Source organism: Lissotriton helveticus, chromosome 6, assembly GCF_964261635.1.
Source record: "Lissotriton helveticus chromosome 6, aLisHel1.1, whole genome shotgun sequence".
NCBI lineage: Eukaryota > Metazoa > Chordata > Amphibia > Caudata > Salamandridae > Lissotriton > Lissotriton helveticus.
The window spans coordinates 930149129-930170639 of record NC_136067.1 but is presented as its reverse complement, the minus strand read 5'-3'; positions in this window follow the sequence as shown (position 1 = coordinate 930170639).

Sequence of the window (21511 nt, the reverse complement as noted above, 5' to 3'; positions counted from 1 at the left end):
TGCTAAAGAGGAGTATGAAAGTTGCAGGTAAGGGTGGCAAGAACCTGAGGAGTATGTCAAAGGCAGTAAAGAAATTAGAACTACGTTTTGACATTCAACCTATTCTTGTAGTCCTTAGGCACAAGTTCTTCAAGAGAGAACAAGGTCTGGGGAAGATGTTGATGCTTTTATTTCAGCTCTCAGGAAGTTAAGTGCTGATTGTCAATTTGAGAGTTTTACTTATCAGCTGATCAGCGATCAATACATTTGTAAATGCTCAGATGAAACTTTTCAACAAAAGCTTCTTTCTATGAGAAATCCATTACTTAAAGAGTCTATTCGCATGTCGAAAGGTATAGAGCTGTCCAAAGCATCTGTTAAAGAACTTGAAGACAAGTCTACCGAATCTATAGGTACAGTTAAGGTCAAGGAGGTCACATCTAACACAATGACATGTGAGGACTATCAATGGTTTTTTCCAAGCAGGCAAACAAATGTTTTAGGTGTGGTAATGGTACTCATGCTAGGGGAAACACAGTGTGTCCTGCAAAGACTATCACATGCAGGTTATGTGCTGTCCCCTATGGTGAAAGTGGTAGATTCCGGTGCCAGGATTACTATGATTATGCAATAATTGTTTGCAGATACTTGGGAGAATAGACCTTTAGAACCACCTGATTGGGTACCTATGTCTTGTGAGTGGTGGAAAATAGAACTTGCTGGATATTTTAAGGCTGTTCTAGAGTTTAGAGGAAGAAAAATCGAAGGAAAAATGTAAGTTGCTATTAAAGGGATATCGATTCTGGGTTGGTTTCACCGGGGTATATTCCAGATGACCCTGAGACTAGGCACCAAGGATCAGGTTTCAGTTGTTGAATCCACTGAAAGAATCTCAAAGTGTTGCCTTTCTGTTTTTAATGGCCAATTGGGCATAATTAAGGGATTCTCTCACCAAATCAAGGTTAAAGATGGAGCTATTCTGGTCAAACCCAGGCTGAGGAGTATACCCTTTAGTGTCAAAGAGAGACTGGAACAAGAATTGAATGAGTTGTGTGAGAAAGGAATAATCAAACCTATTGCGTCCTTGTTAAGATTGTCACCTTTGGCTGTAGCAAGGCAGAACATTGGTGGTTTGCATGTTTGTGTAGATTTGCGCAGCCTAAGCAAGCATATTTGGGTTAATTCCCATCCTCTCATTAAAATTTCAGAGTTATTACCCATGAAAAATGGGCCCAAGTGGTATTCAGAATTGGATCTAGCTGCAGCCTACCACCAGGTTATTTTAGATCCTTCTTCCAGACACCTTACTGTATTCGCTTCCCCCATTTATGCAGGATGTCTTTTGGGCTATCCACAGCTGCTGCTATCTTTCAAAGGTCCCACACGAATGTTCCATTCATGTGGGACAAACATTACCAGAACATTTTTTAATGGATTAAATCATAACTAGTACAGTAAAAAATTTAGAAACCTTTTGACCCTAAAGAAAAATGTATGGTAATGGTTGATGCCAGTAGCTTTGGTCCTGGGACTGTTCTTACTCAAACCAAGGAGGGTGTTAAGAGGAGCAGAAATGAATTTCTCACTAATAGAGAAATATCTTTTGGCCTTTTGGTGGGCAATCAGAAAATTTCATCTATGTATTTGGGGAAATCATTTTGTATTGTGAACAGATCATAGTGCTGTGGTCTCCATATTGTCCGTGGGCAAGGTCCAGGATCATACATTGTGTATTTCTAGCTTGTCCACCAAACTGCTGCAACATGATTTATAGGTTTCATATTTGCCTGGCAGTAGGAATTGTAGGGCAGACTATTTGTCCAGGTTTCCAATAATTGAAAGTGACATTAATATTGTTGAGGAGGAAGAACAAGAAAGTTGTTTTATTGCGTCTATTGATGTTGAAAATATGTGTGCCATAAGTGATGTGAAGTAGAGAAGAGAGTTGTGTAAGGATGATTGACTGATTCAAGTGATAAAGTTTGTGATGGATGGAGGGCCCAAGGAGAAACATGCTTCACATCAGTTCCAAACATTTGATAAAGTTTCCTCAGAACTTTCATTGGAGAATGATATACTCATGCATGGAGAGAGGTTTAAGAAAAAGAATAATGTGTAATGCACATGAGAGCCATTTGGGCAGGACATTAACGAAGTGCAGGGTACATGAGACTCTGGCGGCCTACTATACATGAAATCATTGATACTTATGTGAGGGATTGTGTAGTGTGTAGCAACCCTGAGAAAGGGTTTAAAATTTGGAATCTCTCTATGCAACCAATTGAATTTCCAACCGGGCCTTGGGAAAGAGTTGGTATTGACCTTGTGTGTCCCTTTAATTCATTACCTTCTTCATTTAGGTTTCCTGTTGTTCTTATGGATTATTATTCTAAGTGGCCTGCATTCCGGTTCAGGTATGAACCTACATTCGGAAAGCTCATAGATTTTTTGAAGGATGTATTTTTAAGAGAAGGTTTTCTATCTTTCATTGTGTCTAACAATTGTTTGCAGTTTGTCAGCCAAGAATTTGAGAATTGTCTCCAATAAGGGGGAATAAAGCACCATAAAACCTCGTTATATCACCACCAGATGAACAGGCTTGTTGAACATATGAACAGAGTCCTGGGTAACTGTGTTCAGTGGGCGAATACAAGTAAATGCATAGTTCAGAATGCTGTTTGTTCTATGCTTTGGTTTTACCGTACCACTCCTCATTCATCAACAAAAGTGTCCTCATTGGCTTTATTGAGGGGTAGGAAACCGTCATCCAAGATTTACCCAGGTTGGATGTCGAGGTGGGTAAAACAGAATGTAATGGAAGACGTGGATAACGTGGCCTGACAAAATGCACAGGAAGCACAAGATAATCAATCAAAATACTTTGATTCAAGGGAAAACCTGTTTCTCATTGTTTAAGGTGGGTGATAGAGTACAGATAAAAATGCCTGTGTACACAAAAAGAGGAAGTATGAAATATGCATAACATTTGGTAGACAAAGTTTGTGGAAATGCAATCAGGGTCAATAATAAGAATTAGTGGAATGCAGGGAAAGTAATTAAGGTTAAAAACACACAGGAACCCAAGAGTGAGGTCAGCACAGAAAACGATTTGGAGGAGAATCCAATTGGGGTTTGAGTGAGTAGTCGTCAGCAAAAGGTTCCTTTTAGATATTGCTGCAGTTGTTTCAATTTATTCTTCGACTCAGTTGTCTATGCTGGTGTTTATTGATCCTGCCTATGTAAGATCTTCTTTATGATTGTAATTTATTATATGTAGAGGTTTAGTAACCTTTTATTTTTCATAGTGTATAGTTTTATTTTTATTAATTTTATGGTGCATTCCCAAAATACATATGTGTTTTTAATATTTTCTTTTCTGCACCTTGAGACCATTACAGGTGAGTAGCCACACTATATAAACCCCCTGATTGATTGATTGATATTTGTATAGTTAATCATGTTACTTTGTATGGAATATCAGGAGGAGAGGATAATGTAGTAGTCAGTGCTGGGTCGTCACACTGGCTATCTCAATGAATATTCATTAGTTCTCTTATGTGTTTATGATGTCACTAGTCCTTGGATGGAATGTAGAGAGGGGCTTGACTGGGGAACAGCAGTTAGTTTTGAGCTGTGGCTGACACTGGACGTTCCTCATGTGCATTATCTGGTTGTTAATAAACCTGTAATATCTAACAGATGAGCAGTGTTTTCACTACAAATAAATAACCCCTAAGGCCCAAACACTGATGCCCCAACTTTTGGAATTCCCTGAGTGACACCTTAAAGCTTTATTCCTGGAGGCAAACTGACATTAGTGGGCAGAGATTTCATTTTCCACCTTGACCTAACTCTGGACAGACAATCGAAATCCTCTCTCCACTCCTCAAAATGTCACAGAGTATTAATAAACATCTGCACTAGATTGCAACACCCCAACACTAAGGATAACACCTTTTTCAAATTCACACATTCCTCCTTCTGGAGAATTGACCATCTTCTCATTTCAGGAACCTCTACCCACATCATGGACCAAACAGATATTCTCCCCTGACTAATTTCCAACCCCTCATGCGTTACCAGGGACTAATTCTAAACCAAGAATAAAATATGGTGACCTAATGGCGAATCAATAAAAGACTACATATCTAAATGACGCATAGAAACAATTCTTAATTATTTTTGTGAAAATAAAACTCCCAATATCTCAAGACCCACTTTTTTGAATGCATTAAAAGCAACAGTCAGTGGCACCTTAATAGATATTCAGGCTAAACTAAAACACAGTAAAAAGATGTATGCATTAGAAACAAAAATGTAGGGGCACATGCATCATTTGAAATTGGGATTGCAAAGGGGCAGATTCGCCGAATCTGCCCCTTTGCGACCGCAATTTTTGGAAGATTGCATTTAAAATAACAATTTCGCTATTATGAAATGCTAAATACCGATTATTTCAATCTGATGGTATTTAGCGAAAACTTTGGAAAAATGCACTAAAGTTCATTTTTCAAAGTTTCTGGTTACCCACACACATGCCCTTGGGGCATGTGTGTGCGCAACATGGGTGCATATTACAATTTCATGGTTACAACAGGGTTTCCTTTTGACACCCTTGCACCCTTGAAATTGCAAGCGCAATTTGCGAGTACCTATTGTCCTGTAGGCTCATAGGAATGAATGGGAAGCCATTCCTTAAATGCAACTCGCAATTTGCGAGTTGCAATTAAGGAATGTTTAGAAATCACTATTTTTATAGTGATTCCTACATGCATATCCTTGATAATGGCAATTAAGGACTCGCAAATGCCTACCTTGATGCATGTGCCCCCAAAAGTCTTGAATCACTACATATCTCGAATCTTGACTCCAGCGCCCTAGTAAACTTAAGGAACAAAAAATATGAATACAATAAACTACTAAGCGAGAAGCCAAAGTTCTAGATTAATACATTAAAGTGTTTGAAACTCTATGTTGCAAACAGAGCAGGGAAAATGCTTGAATCCTATCTGAATCACAACCAAAACCAAACAAATAATTACTATATTAAAGAGATGAAATGGCAACATACAAACAAACTTTCAAATGATCCTAGATGTCTTTAAAGACTACTATGAGTCATTGTACCAAGATGGCCTCCAAATCTCAGACGTTAACTGTAGAACTTACCTTGATGGAATAAACCTACTACGGTTGTCCCATGCAGATAAACAAAGCCTTAACTGTACCAATACTGTGGAAGAAATACAACTAGTAATCAAATCTCTCAAGTCACATAAAGCTCCAGGCCCAGACGGCTTTACCGCAAACTTTTACAAAACATTTACATCCTTACTAATTCCCACAATGGATGACCTATTTCAAGACTTTGCAGAAACTGGTTCTGTCCCTGGAACGACAAGCGAAGCCACCATACTAGTTATTCCCAAAGACGGCAAAGACCTAACCTTATCAAAAAACTACATGTTAATTTCCCTAATTAATTTGGACGCCTAGAAATATATTAACATTTATCCAGATCTTTAGAATCACTTCTGCCTAAGCTAATCAGTTGCTCTCATTTAGGCTTTATGAAAGGCCACAAGTCCAATGGTAATAGTTGCTTACTTTTACATATACTAGAAAAGGCCCAAAATTCATCCTCCGAAACTGTGGCAATCACACTAGATGCCGAAAAGGCATTCAATAAAGTGTTATGGACTTTCCTCAGAGAAACCCTGGAAAAGTTACATTTTGGAGAAAAAAATTATCAAAATGGTTATGGCCCTCTATAACAACCCAAGTGCTTGAGTGAGAGCGGATGGTCTTGTTTCTTCACCCTTTAAATAAGAGAAGGGAACGAGACAGGGATGTCCTCTTTCCCCTTCTCTGTTCGTCCTTGCCTTAGACCCGCTACTCTACACCATTCAAAATAATAATCTTATTTCAGGAGTTAACTATAACAACGTTTTTATAAAAGTAGCGGCATACACAGACGTCATCCTGGTAGTGACAGATAATGCCTGCCCCTCTATTAAAGCTCTTCTCAGCAATATAAGTCTGAAGTCAAAGGTCTAAATAACATCTGCTCTAAAGACCTGTTAGAGGATTCCGGTCTGGCATGGCAACCTAGTTACTTAAAATACTTAGGAATGAAATTTGGGTTGGACCAAATAACAACCTTAAAACATTACAGAAAAAAAGACAAAATGTTGAAAATCTTCTGGATAGCTGGAATCCCAAATTCATTATCTGGTGGGGGTGCATCGAGACAATAAAAATAATGATTGTCACACCTACAATAAACTACCTCATATACATGCTTCCACTTACTCTCTCAGATGATTTCCACCACAAACTACTTTCTAACTCTATTTTGCAAAATAAACACCTTAGGATCTCAAGTAAGAAACTCCATTTGCCCGTTGATATAGGTGGGGTAATCTTAGCAAATTTTAGACACTGTTGATCTGCTCTCCTGGAAAAAGAAGGGATCTGTGTGGTTTTCTCCACCACTTGATTACACTCCTCCTGCCTTTTAATAGAACAAGAAATCTTGGAAGATGTTCACCTCACCATGCTCCTATCAACAAGATTAAACCCTACCAGCCAAACAAATACTTCAAAACACTAAACTAGGCCTACTAAAACCAGGTAGTCAGCTTGAATGCCCAATAAAGACTTCCAACACGGTCTCTCTTTGGAATAACACCAAATTAACAATCAATGATGCCCCACTACACTGGAAATCCTGGTCCTCCAAAGAAACCCACTTTCTGAAGCAACTATGACCAAAAGATTATCCACTCACTTTCAAGGATCTCCAGAATGAATATAAGCTTGAAAATATGGATTGCTACAATTGCCATAAACTTAAATCATGCATATCTAGAGCCAACGTTATCCATCCCTTTCTAGGCTGGTCAATATGGCCAATAGATCAGCACACCAGGTTTTGAAATACTACAAACTCTAACAGCCTCTCTCATATGACTAAACCTAGCTGTACAGACCAAATGGATCAGACCAATGTTCTAGGGGTAGGAGGAAATCGCAGAGTTTCACTCTGTGGAATTCCAAGGAGTTACATAAAAGCACTGTGAAATTCCACAGAGTTTCACCAACAGGTAGAAATATGCATGTCGCACTGCAATTTAACGGCAGTAGAACGAGCAGCGATGAAAAATCTGCGTGAATGGCACCAGGTGGGACACAAGAGCATGTGGTTGCCATTCAAGTTGATTTTACTGCCACTCGGGTAGGAAATCTACTTGAGCGGCACCAAATCTACTCACAATGACTGTGTTAGAAAAAGCTGCTAGGGGTTGAAAAATCACACTTGGGCTCATATTTTGAAGCCTCGCGAGAAAAATTTCCCCCACAGCGATTGCTGGAATTTGGCCAGAACTCCGCATTACAAGAATAACATGGAGTCGGGAAATTTCAGTGATTCCAGTGGCGGAATTCACCCCTATAATCTACTCGGATGTTATCATCAACTGTTAGGTGAGGAACTTTGGATGCCACCAAAACTAAAATGACACAGTACTTTCTTCACAGATATTCATATTTCTGAGGCATTATATTGTAGAATCAGACATCCTGCTCCACAAACAGATGGCAAAACATTCAAATTTAATTAAATTAAGGAAACATTGTGTTGCTACAAGGCCTTCACAATACTTACTTGCAATCATTTGATAAAGGAATTTCCAGATATAGCCAAAGTGCAAACCGTGTAAATTGCTAAGGAACGATAGTACCTCAACCAGACCTCTTTAGTACAGATGCTATTCATATTTTCAGGAGCTATTTAATTTTTTATTTCAGTGGTCATACTGCGATAATGCTAGACTTTTCTAGTCAGCACCAGACCCAGCAACAAATGGAAGACGGTATTCTGTATGGTTTGGCCTTTATGTATATTATTTCATGCCATTTTCCCCATGCTTGGCTTTTGCGCCCTTTCAATTTTTCTTTAATACTTTGTGCTGGTGCTTCCTTCATAGATTTGATATTGTATGTATTGATGACATCATCATCTACTCAGATGAAAGGAAGAGTCCTGTACAACATTGCAGAGCTATTCTAGTAATTTTAGAGTGAGTTTGTTTCATAAACTAAGGACCTTATAACGAGTATGGCGGTCCTACTAGTGGTGACGGTCCGACCACCGCCATACTGCAGGCCCACACACAGTGTTAGGAGTTTGAAGGTTGGACTGCCACAGAACCTCTGCATCTGGCGGGATCCAGGATCCCACAAGTGGTTGCACAAAGGACAGGGGCAGCAATATGCTGGCAGTGCCAAGCATATTCTGAGTTGCATGTCCACCTCACTTTTCATGGCGGTGAGCCTGCCATGAAAAGGCAGCCTCCTGCCACTCCTGGACCTGGGGTGCATGTGGGGGGGTACATGTTGTGCCCTCCAGAATTACATCCCAGTTCCTGCACAATGTAGCATGCATGTCATACCATGCAGTAACGTACTACAGGCGCTGTCATGGTGGTGCCTGCTATTAGGGCTCACCTTTGTGCCTTATACAGACCCCTCCATGATACCACTGCAGGCCCACCCACCCGCCATGGAGTTGTAATCCAGTGGGTGGGGGCATGTGACAGGCTTGGCGCTCCTCGTGTCGGCGCAGCAGTGGCGGGCCGTCAGGAGAATTGCCAAACTCGTAATTAGGCCCAAAGTGTGAATTCAGTATTTCTGACGTTCAGTTCTTGGGTTTCACCATTATGTGCCAATGGTATACATATTTTGGATGTATGTCAGTACAACGAGATCTTTTAGATCGCGGTACTTAACAACGCGGTTTTTACAACGCAAGTCGTTACAACGACTTGCATTGGAGGGCGCGGATTAAGGAATATTATCATTTTATATTCCAACACCAGTCCAAGTAACAGTAGGGAAGGTGTTGGAATACAAAATTACAATATTCCTTAACCAACAGCGCCATCCAGCGCAAGTCGTAGTAACGACTTGCGTTGTAATGGCAGCATGGTAAAGGTCGTGCGGTGTAAACACCGCGTTGCAAACGACGTTTACCCATATTTCAGAAAAAAAATATGCACTGCCATTGATGGACTGAGTCATTAGTCATTTTCTATATACAGCTTACTGGACAGTCCTTTCCTCTATTCTGGCTCAGCCTTTCATAAACTTTCCATTTATTTTGACTCCTCTCAAATGTGGCCTTCTGAGTCCTTTTGCAACAGTGCCAAGATAGAATTAGCCTACAATACATATGAGTCTGTTTATCATGATAGGTGTAGTCCGCTAATCATTGTTTTTGATAGACAAAAAACAACTCTTCACATTTCTCAAGCCATTCATAGAGTGGCTTCACTATTTATTGGGCATAAACCACTTAGGGCACCATTAGGACGGCGGGCGGATCGCCCCCGCCAGGCGGGCCGTAGCCACCGCCGGCCTTCCGGGGTGATCCGCCCGCCATCCATGCAGAAATGACCCCCCTGCCATATTATAATGGCTGGGGGGTCTGTGGCGGACAGAAAGACCGTCCGCCGCTTTTCCGCCCGGTCGACATGTTGACCGGGCGGAAAAGGGTTCTATATGGTGGTGGTGTCTGAAAGACACCGCCAGGCATATTAGACTGTGCATTTTTCAATGCCTTTCAATGCCGCCATGGAAAGGCATGCAGAGTCTGCTTTGGGGGCTCATTGCGGGCCCCCATGGACTCCGGGGGGGGTGCACATGGGGTCTGCCACCTTGTGCTTTGAAAAGCACATCATGTATTTTTAGCATTGCGGCGGGCGCAATGTTAAAAATACGGGATGCCCCCACCACTGTAGCGGGCGCATCCTAATTGCCCCCATGGGACCCCAGCCCTTATGGCGGATGGTCCCTTTTACCGTGAGGATGGCCTGCCCATAGTGATGTCTTCACAGCACTTCTGCTGTTTTTTTGCTCTATTAAGGATGTGTCTTTGAGGCAATTGTGATGGATGTTGGTGTTAACATACCGTGACACATAGGGGTAACTAAAGTAAATGCTATGTTGATGACTAAAGAATCCATACACCTTCACTAGCCGCTGAGCCTCCTCACATCAGAAAACTGCCAGACAGACATGCTAGAAAGGAATATGCCTTGTTATCCCGCAGTCTTTTTCCCCGCAGGTAATTACAACGCGGTTGTTACAACGACCACGTTGTAATTCTGCATATCAGTACCCTGCAAGTCGTAACAACGACTTGCGGAGGTGGGGGCGCTGGATGTTGGAATAGTCTAATTTGCTAATCCAACTCCAGTCTTTGCAGACATTAGGGAAGGTGTTGGATTTTAAATCAAACACCTTCTCCCCCCTCTGCAAGTTGTTGTTCCGACTTGCTGAGTAATGGTATGCGGAATTATAACGCGGTCGTTGTAAAGACCGCGTTATAATTCCCTGCGGGGAAATAGTTTTGTGGTAAACGTTATTTTCCGCTAGAGAGAGATGTCAGTTTTTTCATACTATTTGTTCTGCTTTACCACTATCTACTTTTCATCACTGGGAAACAGAACAGTGAGACCAGGTTTGTAGTTCACGGAATACGTCTTGTACATGCCTTCAAAACAACAACAGCAGGTGTTAATACAACTGTCAGAACACCATTAAACTGCTTCCCTGCAGAATGTGTACCTCGAGGGACCAAACGAGACAGAAAAATGAAAACTGTGTGGGAGTTTGCAACATGTGTTATTGAGCCACAACTGATGATTCCAGACCTAGAGGATTGTTGGTGCTTACCTTCACTCTGTCGAAATCTCAGTCGGCGGATTTTTTCACTGCTTTCCTGTGGGACCAATGCAAGAAGGCTGTCTTGGTAGTGGTTATAAGTTCAGAATCATATTTTTGAGCCAGGAAAGTTTTCCTTTTCCCAGATTTTTACTTTTCATTTTGACGTTTCCCAATTTTTTACTTTCTGGGATAATTTTCACTGCATAAAAAGCTATGTTTCACTCTGACCAAATATATAAATGAAGGGAGAATATTTCTCTGCATGGCTACCTTTTTCAAACTTTTCTATACACAGTAGCAAATGTGAACAGAATGTTCTGTGCAAGTTTACCTTTTGTGTAGCTTTAGTTGAATGTTCTATACACAATGTCATTAGCAGGAAAAGTACACAAAAAAGCCCATATTACAAGTTGGTATGAGCAGTATCCCTTAAGAGATACTGCTCTGGGCAATTTTCAGCGGTCTGGTGATCCCACATCCGTGGTCTGGTGATCTTCGTTAATTCATGGGAAGATACTAGCTGTGCTCGTTAATTTTGGCCCGTTATCTCCAACGAGTTAGGCCCAGATTCATCAAACAAAAATCCACTCGCAAAGAAGCTGATTCTCAGAATCTTCCCCTTTGCGAGCGGTATTCTTGCATTTGGGATGCATCAACCCAAATGAAAAAATTGCAATTTTAAAAATCGCTAATTTGCGATTATTTGCATTTAAGGAATCTCAAATTGAGATTCCTTAAATGCAATACATGAAAGTTTTTAAAATAGCGAATTTGCTTATAGGGCACGCAAATTACCATGTAGTACAACTTCATGGTAATTTGCAAAAACTTTGAAAAATGCACTAAAGTGCATTTTTAAAAGTTTCATGTTGCGCACACACATGCCCTAAGGGCATGTGTGTGCGCAACAAATGTGCACATATCAATTTCACGGGTGCAACAGGGTGTCCTTTGGACACCCCTGCACCCTTAAAATCACAATCTCAATTAGCGATTCGCAAATTGAGATTGTCTTCCCATTCATTCCTATGGGCCTCTAGGCCCATAGGAATGAATGGGGAGGTATTCCTTAATTGCGACTCGCAATTTGGGAGTCGCAATTAAGGAATTCTAAGAAATCGCTATTTTTTGAGTGATTTCTTGATGCATTTCATTTTGCTATTCCTTAATAGCGAATCGGTATTTTTCGCTATTAAGGAATCGCAAATTGGGTTGTTGATGCATCTGGGGGTTAGTGAGGAACCAATAATTAGCCTGTAACAGTTTTTTGTGATGAATACTGTGTCATATTCAGAACTATTTTATTTTATTGAATAAGGATATGTATATGATATTTATTGTAGGTATTTTATGTGTAAATGGAAAAAAATCTGCATCCTTCATGAAGTTGAACATTTTTCTGGCAAAAAAATAATTTCAGCATTTCACCTGGTGAAAACTAGCTCACTTTATTCCCTGTAAAACAGTAGCAATTGGCACCAATTCTTTCTGTAGAAACGAGAGCCATTTACACAGTCTGCAAACCAGCATAACATCCTGTTGTGGCTGGGGGCACAATTCATTTCGTAGTTTTTCTATATTGATGCTCTGTACAGCTTTATTTACAGACTGGCATTGAGGCATGGAGCTACCAGTGCTCCTTCTAAGCCCCTCAGTATGAGTGGGTTAATAATTACTGATATGTGTGGTAACATGCATTATTCCACATATCACCTTTGGGAGTGTTGCATTTTGTATCGCACCCAGTACATACCAATGTGATAACAAAACACACCTCCACTTTAAATCTCTGCAGAATAAATCTGACCGAATTTACAGGAAGAAAAAGGGACATCGTGATGACCCATTTTAAACTGTCTATCATATAGTTTGTATCAACTAGTCTCTACAGTCTGTCAAAGGTGTCACAAATAGGAATGGGCAGAGGCATTCCTCACCAGCTTTTGAAGCCACAATGACTGAACTAAAAATGATGCCAACACTTTTGGTTGAGTGTATACAATTATGTTTAAATTTTAATTCAAATTCACATGTTATACAATAAACATGCTGCATGTAGCTTCCGTGGCATCATCAATTATATTATTACCTCCTTATCAAAGTGGGCATTGATAGGCCTATCTCTATAGTGGGCATGTCTTCACTCTGGATTTCCCTTCACACATTTGCTCCTGAGAGGGCTCCTTGCTTCAAATTGTTCTTCATGTGTGAAATGTCAAGAGAAAGATACATATAAGCATCTACTTCCAACATACAACAGTGAATGCTCATTGTACGCTCTCTGTGTCTGAGATAGACCTTCAGACTGGATAGCTGGAATCCCAAATTCATTATCTGGTGGGGGTGCATCGAGACAATAAAAATAATGATGGTCACACCTACAATAAACTACCTATAACTATCAGGTTCACACTCTCCAGAACCCTGATAGGATACTTTACAATTCCTTCAAATTATTTCATTGAGTTGGTGGATCTCTGAATAATTTGCATATTTATAATTCATTCCACAACCTGTGGAAGTTCCTTAATTTCAGTTTTCTTTGGGACTTGGTGCCTCTACTTCTATTTTTGCTCCAGTGCTTCCTTTAGTAAATGCTTCTCTGTAGCTTGATGGGTGTTCATCCTATCCAGATTATGTTTTTAATTGAGTCGCACCTCTAGACCCATGAGGGCCAACATGAAACTAGGACGACCAAAATCCAGCGCTGTACTGAGTACTGTGGCTCCCTCGTGTGTATGGAGGAGCAATCCTCATACATACACATACTCAACCATCTATCCTATCTGCTGCCTGCCACCACTATTCAGCAGGGTGGCTTTTCAGACAGAGGTGCTAATTTAGGACCCTGATAAATCACTCAGATACCAAGGCTCCTGGAGATCCCCTCCCACCAAAAGTGATTCACTACACCAGGAAGTAGCTTTAGAAGCTGCATGTCACAGGTTTGGGCCTGAATTAGGAGCCTTGGACTCCTTCCATAACAACCATGATAGTGGATTTGGGTGGATGTTCAAAGCAATAAATAGCCTGAACTTCATTGTTGAAGGACCTTCTCATCATAGGACCTCTGGCAGGACAAAGCATTCAGTCACCATACGTTGTTCTCCCTATGACTCACACTGACCCTTTTCTCCTGAGGGGAAAGGAAACCAGTTTCACCACGTCATAGCATTCTCCTTCAATGTTACAGGCACTGACCTTTAGCTGTGTCACATGATTATGGTGCATCAAAGCACTAATTCTCTAATCAGACATACTCCCATAAATAAAAAAAGCCTTCCAGATAAGACCCAACTGTCACTTTCAATACATGACCAAATTATAAATATGTGAACCAGCTTTTATCCAGGAACGGATGGACATAAGAAGAAAGTGAACACATCCCTTCAATAGTTCCTACAGTGTTTTGAATGGATGTCCCTGGCTTTATATGAATCTGCTTCAGCTTTAGGAATTCACTTAGAGCAGTCCAGCACATAGCTACATATAGTGGGCACTATTCTTACAACCTAAGGATACAGATCGAAGATTATGCCAATTTCATTCCTAAAGCTTCCTATCAGGTTCCATCTGTTCAGAGCCATATCATATTCATACCGTTTCTCAGGTTGCCCATAAACTCAATGTTAATCTGATGTGTACCAATAGCACTCACAAAAATTACTCTATTGCAACAGGTCTTTGCCATTGTTCTACGGTCATTTAGGTCTCTACAGGTGTCTACTTCAAGCTCCTGTCTATGACTTTACTATTTATTATGTGCTTGGTCATGGGTATATAAATTAAAATCAGCTGGGGATTTACTCCCTCAAATGGTCTGAGGTTGGAGCAGCCTGCACCCTTTGCCCCTATTGACTACTATTATGATGGGTAATTACTATACACCCTACGAGTTTTTATAAAACAACATTAGAATCAGAAATCTATGAATCGTTTTTTCATAATTCTGTCCCATCTACCATAACCTTAAGCAACAATGCAAGTTGTTTTCTGCTTAGGCAATAATTAATCAATCTTCATCAAGCTACATCAGCTCCTTAATAAATTATGAATAATTGACACATGCTCAATCAAATGTTAGTCTTTAAAAACAAAAGATATTTTATATATATATATATATTCACTGAAATAACCATAGGTTTCACACCAGTTATAGTTGGGTGGAAATTTTACTCGCATAAAACCATTGAAATTCCCACGTTATAGTTAGTTGGACTCACTATAACTTGCGCGTGCAATGCACTGCTGATGACGTCATATATTACATCACTCATGACATGGTCTGTGACATCACTCATGACATCTCAAATGACATCACTGATGACAACATCCTTGAGACAAAGTGGCAGACCACCTCTCAGCATAAAATAACCTTTGACACACACATTCAAAAATAGAAACTAACATTTTCTTAAAAAAGGAGAAACCAATACCAATTACAACAACTTATTAGGTAATTCCAACATCTACATACACATCCACTCATTCACCAACAGTTCTAAATAGTCACTCATGCATGTACTTACTCATCATATGTACTCATACACCTATACATCCTGTTACACACTAATACTCATCCATATCGTTACTCACACACAAATTCACACATGCAAATAAACTATCAAAAAACATTTACTTGATTATACTGCTATATACACACCACTACACATACTTCTACAGAAACGGAAACATATTTACTCTCTTAAACAATCAATTATAAAAAGACATACTCACTAACCCACCCATACACACAATCATCCACCGATACAGTCTTGCACACATGCTGTCTTCAAAATACATACAAATAGTGAGTCACTCATTCATGCATCTGTGCTCTAAGTAATATCCCCCACCGAACCATACAGACACTGATACTGATACTCAAAAAAACAACTAATAACCCATATACACACTCATGTAGCTACTCACCAACCCATGCAGCCACTTATACACAAAGTGAGACACAGATACAGATATTTAAATATTTAAACATTACTCGCTAATATATGTATTCACTAAGATACATTTAATAAGTCAGTTAACCAATCAATTTTACACAAAAAAAACATCCATTTAGACATTTATTTACCCATTTATTCTTCCATTAAACCTTAGATATACATATATAAAAAATATTTATTTTTCAGAAAGATACACATTCACTGGATGATGTCATCAGTGATATCATTTGAGATGTCATCAGTGATGTCATGAGTGATGTCACTGACCATGTCATGAGTGATGTAATATGTGACATCATCAGCAGTGCATTGCACGCGCAAGTTATAGTGAGTCCAACTAACTATAACGTGGGAATTTCAATGGTTTTATGCGAGTAAAATTTCCACCTAACTATAACTGGTGTGAAACCTATGGTTTTTTCAGTGAATTTAATAGGTTTTTTAAATGCTAATTCCTAAGTATAACTGGTGTGAAACCTATGGTTTTTTCCAGTGAATATATATATATTTATATATATATATATATATATATATATATATATAAAAAATTTCTATGGCAAAATGAAACCCCTCATTTTGTTCCTTTTCAAATTAAATGTATTAAGTGTTACCACTTTATTCCAATCAAGATGACTTCAGATGTGCCATACTTTTGTCATAAGTAAGACTGTTAGCGTTCTAGTTGTTCTTTAGAACACTCTGGGACATTCTGTCATTGGGCTATAGTTGGGCTACATCTGGCTGATATTTGGGCTACATTTGGGCTCTTTTGTCTCTGGTGGCCATCTTGGGAGACTGCATATCAGATTTTTTTTAATGAAATATAAGAGGATTTGAGAAGTCACTCAAAATGTGCCCTAATTTTTCTTTCTTCAGCACTAATCATAATTTCTATGGCAAAATGAACCCCCTCATTTTGTTCCTTTGCAAATTAAATGTTTTAAGTGTTAACACTTTATTCCAATCAAGATGACTTCAGGTGTGCCATACTTTTGTCATAAGTAAGACTGTTAGCGCTCTAGTTGTTCTTTAGAACACTCTGGGACATTCTGTCATTGGGCTATAGCTGGGCTACATCTGGCTGACATTTGGGCTATATTTGTTTTTTTTGTCTCTGGTGGCCATCTTTGGGCTACATTGGGCTACATTGGGCTACATTTGGGCTCTAACATATATATAGCCCAATGTAGCCCAATATATATTTTTTCAAAGTTAATTTTCGTAAAAACCACTGGAGCATATATCTTGAGACATAGCAAAGGCACATTGGGGTACCAGTCCCTACAATTTTGCCAAGTTTGGTGGAAATCCATTCAGCCGTTCGGGCTAAAAGTGAGTCCAACCGCCCTATGGAAATTAACATGGGTAAAACACGTTTTGGGACCCCCCTTTTATCTCATCCCCCGCTTGACGGATCCCCCCGGAACTTTCAGGTAAGGAGCGGAGCGCAGCGAGGCAACGTTAAGGAAAATTACAGGCAGATCCCTCATTCGGCGCCAAAGTTATTCCCAATAGAATGTTGCGGATTTCCTATGGAAAACGATCCTAACTATAACTACCTATATATATATATGAATGAGCAAACGCACTTGTGCTTTTGAAGGGGCACACCACGCTCTCCGACCCATCCGGTTTTCTTGGCCCCCTTGCAGCTTCACAACCACTCACTTGGATTTATTTAACAGGTCCGACGCGTTTCGGGGCCAAAGCGCCCCCTCCTCATGGACTTGACAAAGAAGCATTATCAACTCGCTTTCGTAATTTCAACTCTTTTTTTATTGAAATTGATCCGCCCTTAGTGGGTGTGGCTTGTCTCGTAGTATCTGCCAGGATAGCTGGGAGATGTAGTCCGTGAGAGCGAGTGTGTATCTTATCCTTAAGTAGGTGACATGCCTCTTGTCACTTTAGTCTTTAGTTCATTCATACCTTGAGTAGGCAGTGAGAAGGTTTTGAAGCCACTAATTCTAACGGAGTGTCGTGCTGATAGGCAAGCAAGGGTAAACTCGCCACAGTCTTCTCCATGTAGTGCGCGTTGACAGCAAGATAACCACATTTAGAAGCGGAGCTCCCTCCCACGGTCAGAGCAAGCGGTGTAATATAGGAATGAGCAAACGCACTTGTGCTTTTGAAGGGGCACACCACGCACTCCGAACCATCCGGTTTTCTTGGCCCCCTTGCAGCTTCACAACCACTCACTTGGATTTATTTAACAGGTCCGACGCGTTTCGGGGCCAAAGCGCCCCCTCCTCATGGACTTGACAAAGAAGCATTATCAACTCGCTTTCGTAATTTCAACTCTTTTTTTATTGAAATTGATCCGCCCTTAGTGGGTGTGGCTTGTCTCGTAGTATGTGCCAGGATAGCTGGGAGATGTAGTCCGTGAGAGCGAGTGTGTATCTTATCCTTAAGTAGGTGACATGCCTCTTGTCACTTTAGTCTTTAGTTCATTCATACCTTGAGTAGGCAGTGAGAAGGTTTTGAAGCCACTAATTCTAACGGAGTGTCGCGCTGATAGGCAAGCAAGGGTAAACTCGCCACAGTCTTCTCCATGTAGTGCGCGTTGACAGCCAGATAACCACATGTAGAAGCGGAGCTCCCTCCCACGGTCAGAGCAAGCCGTGTAATATAGGAATGAGCAAACGCACTTGTGCTTTTGAAGGGGCACACCACGCACTCCGAACCATCCGGTTTTCTTGGCCCCCTTGCAGCTTCACAACCACTCACTTGGATTTATTTAACAGGTCCGACGCGTTTCGGGGCCAAAGCGCCCCCTCCTCATGGACTTGACAAAGAAGCATTATCACCTCGCTTTCGTAATTTCAACTCTTTTTTTATTGAAATTGATCCGCCCTTAGTGGGTGTGGCTTGTCTCGTAGTATCTGCCAGGATAGCTGGGAGATGTAGTCCGTGAGAGCGAGTGTGTATCTTATCCTTAAGTAGGTGACATGCCTCTTGTCACTTTAGTCTTTAGTTCATTCATACCTTGATTAGGCAGTGAGAAGGTTTTGAAGCCACTAATTCTAACGGAGTTACGCGCTGATAGGCAAGCAAGGGTAAACTCGCCACAGTCTTCTCCATGTAGTGCGCGTTGACAGCCAGATAACCACATGTAGAAGCGGAGCTCCCTCCCACGGTCAGAGCAAGCCGTGTAATATAGGAATGAGCAAACGCACTTGTGCTTTTGAAGGGGCACACCACGCACTCCGAACCATCCGGTTTTCTTGGCCCCCTTGCAGCTTCACAACCACTCACTTGGATTTATTTAACAGGTCCGACGCGTTTCGGGGCCAAAGCGCCCCCTCCTCATGGACTTGACAAAGAAGCATTATCAGCTCGCTTTCGTAATTTCAACTCTTTTTTTATTGAAATTGATCCGCCCTTAGTGGGTGTGGCTTGTCTCGTAGTATCTGCCAGGATAGCTGGGAGATGTAGTCCGTGAGAGCGAGTGTGTATCTTATCCTTAAGTAGGTGACATGCCTCTTGTCACTTTAGTCTTTAGTTCATTCATACCTTGAGTAGGCAGTGAGAAGGTTTTGAAGCCACTAATTCTAACGGAGTGTCGCACTGATAGGTAAGCAAGGGTAAACTCGCCACAGTCTTCTCCATGTAGTGCGCGTTGACAGCCAGATAACCACATGTAGAAGCGGAGCTCCCTCCCACGGTCAGAGCAAGCCGTGTAATATAGGAATGAGCAAACGCACTTGTGCTTTTGAAGGGGCACACCACGCACTCCGAACCATCCGGTTTTCTTGGCCCCCTTGCAGCTTCACAACCACTCACTTGGATTTATTTAACAGGTCCGACGCGTTTCGGGGCCAAAGCGCCCCCTCCTCATGGACTTGACAAAGAAGCATTATCAACTCGCTTTCGTAATTTCAACTCTTTTTTTATTGAACTTGATCCGCCCTTAGTGGGTGTGGCTTGTCTCGTAGTATCTGCCAGGATAGCTGGGAGATGTAGTCCGTGAGAGCGAGTGTGTATCTTATCCTTAAGTAGGTGACATGCCTCTTGTCACTTTAGTCTTTAGTTCATTCATACCTTGAGTACGCAGTGAGAAGGTTTTGAAGCCACTAATTCTAACGGAGTGTCGCGCTGATAGGCAAGCAAGGGTAAACTCGCCACAGTCTTCTCAATGTAGTGCGCGTTGACAGCCAGATAACCACATGTAGAAGCGGAGCTCCCTCCCATGGTCAGAGCAAGCCGTGTAATATAGGATTGAGCAAACGCACTTGTGCTTTTGAAGGGGTAGTAATAGTTAGGACCTAGTTTCCATAGGAAATCCGCAACATTCTATTGGGAATAACTTTGGCGCCGGTGGACGAATTTTCACGAATTTCTCACATTAGGTGGCCAGCTCCGCTCCACTCCTTCCCTGAAAATTTGGGGGGGATTCGTGAAGTGGGGGCCGGGATAAAAGGAGGGTCCCAAAACGTGTTTTCCCCATGTTAATTTCCATAGGGCGGTTGGAATCACTTTTAGCCCGAACGGCTGAATGGATTCCCACGAAACTTGGCAAAATTGTAGGGACTGGTAGCCCGATGTGCCTTTGCTATGTCTCAAGATATGTGCTCCAGAGGATTTTGAGTAATTTAGGTTAAAAAAAATATATATCTATAAGCACGCCCCGGTACGCGCACCGGGGAGCGCACCCGGCGCGTAACGCGAGTTCGCGCGTGGAAAGCTGATTGGCTCATGGGTGTCTGTCAACATTCCAAACAGTCCGGAGCGGCCACCATCTTGTGTCTCGGTAAGATCGAGACACAAGAGGTGGCAAAAACATAGGGGGAAATGACCATAAGGGGGCTGGGTAGACCCCCCCTCACCCTTTAGGTTTGATTGCGGGGCAACATTTTTTTTTTTTTAAATCGATTTTTGCGGGGGGAGTGCCAGGTACGCGCACCTGGGAGCATACCATGGGGACAACTAAGTGAAACAGTAAAATAATAATTTAAAGTGCTTAGAGGTAGGGTAGCTCTGAATAGAGTTGTTGTGTTGTGTGGGTGATTTAAGTACCAACATGTAGTTACCAATGCAGAGTCTTAAATTTAATGTACACCGTCTCCTCTGTAGATATCTTGCATGTTGTTACAGACGTTATTGTGGTATATGGAATCCATATCATAGTCTGTCAGGAAAGCAGAAATAGATACTTTAAGCACTCCCTGAGAAGGCCTAGGGGATCATGTGTAGTCTATCCTGCTCCCTTATGATGATGAAAATGAGTAAACTTACTATGTAAGACAAAAAAGTTGCACAGAATACTATAAGTCTCACTTTATATTATAATCATTTTGGTAGTACTTCATGAATTACATATAAAAATGAATAATGTCTCAAACAATTTTTGATTTATAAATATAAATTTATTCTTCTGATTCTTTTTCAAAATGTAATAAAACTTCTAACATTATATTGTCTGGAATTTCCTCATAATTATCATTGCATGATTCAATTTGTTCCAAACAGTCAATTAATTGTTGGTCTACAGAGTCATCCATGAAATTCAAGACATCTTTTTTTTCATCTGGACTGTTTTTAATCTTTACTTCGAAAGAAATAACATTGGATTGTTGTTTTTCTTCCATTTTCTTTCTGTAAATTGTATAAAAAATAACTTTATCAGTTGAGTTAGGGTACTTTTGGGTTTAAGTTCAGACAGGTATTTCTGAGTTTTTAACAGTGAAGTAAATTTTCGGCAGTGTATGGTTTCAGGCAGGAAGTAGAACTATTAAAAAGTGCATGTGATGAAACCTAAGTAAATTCATAATTATACCAGAGAAGCCTAACTCAATCCATAACTATTACAGAGAAGCCTATCTCAATCTATAACTATTACAGAG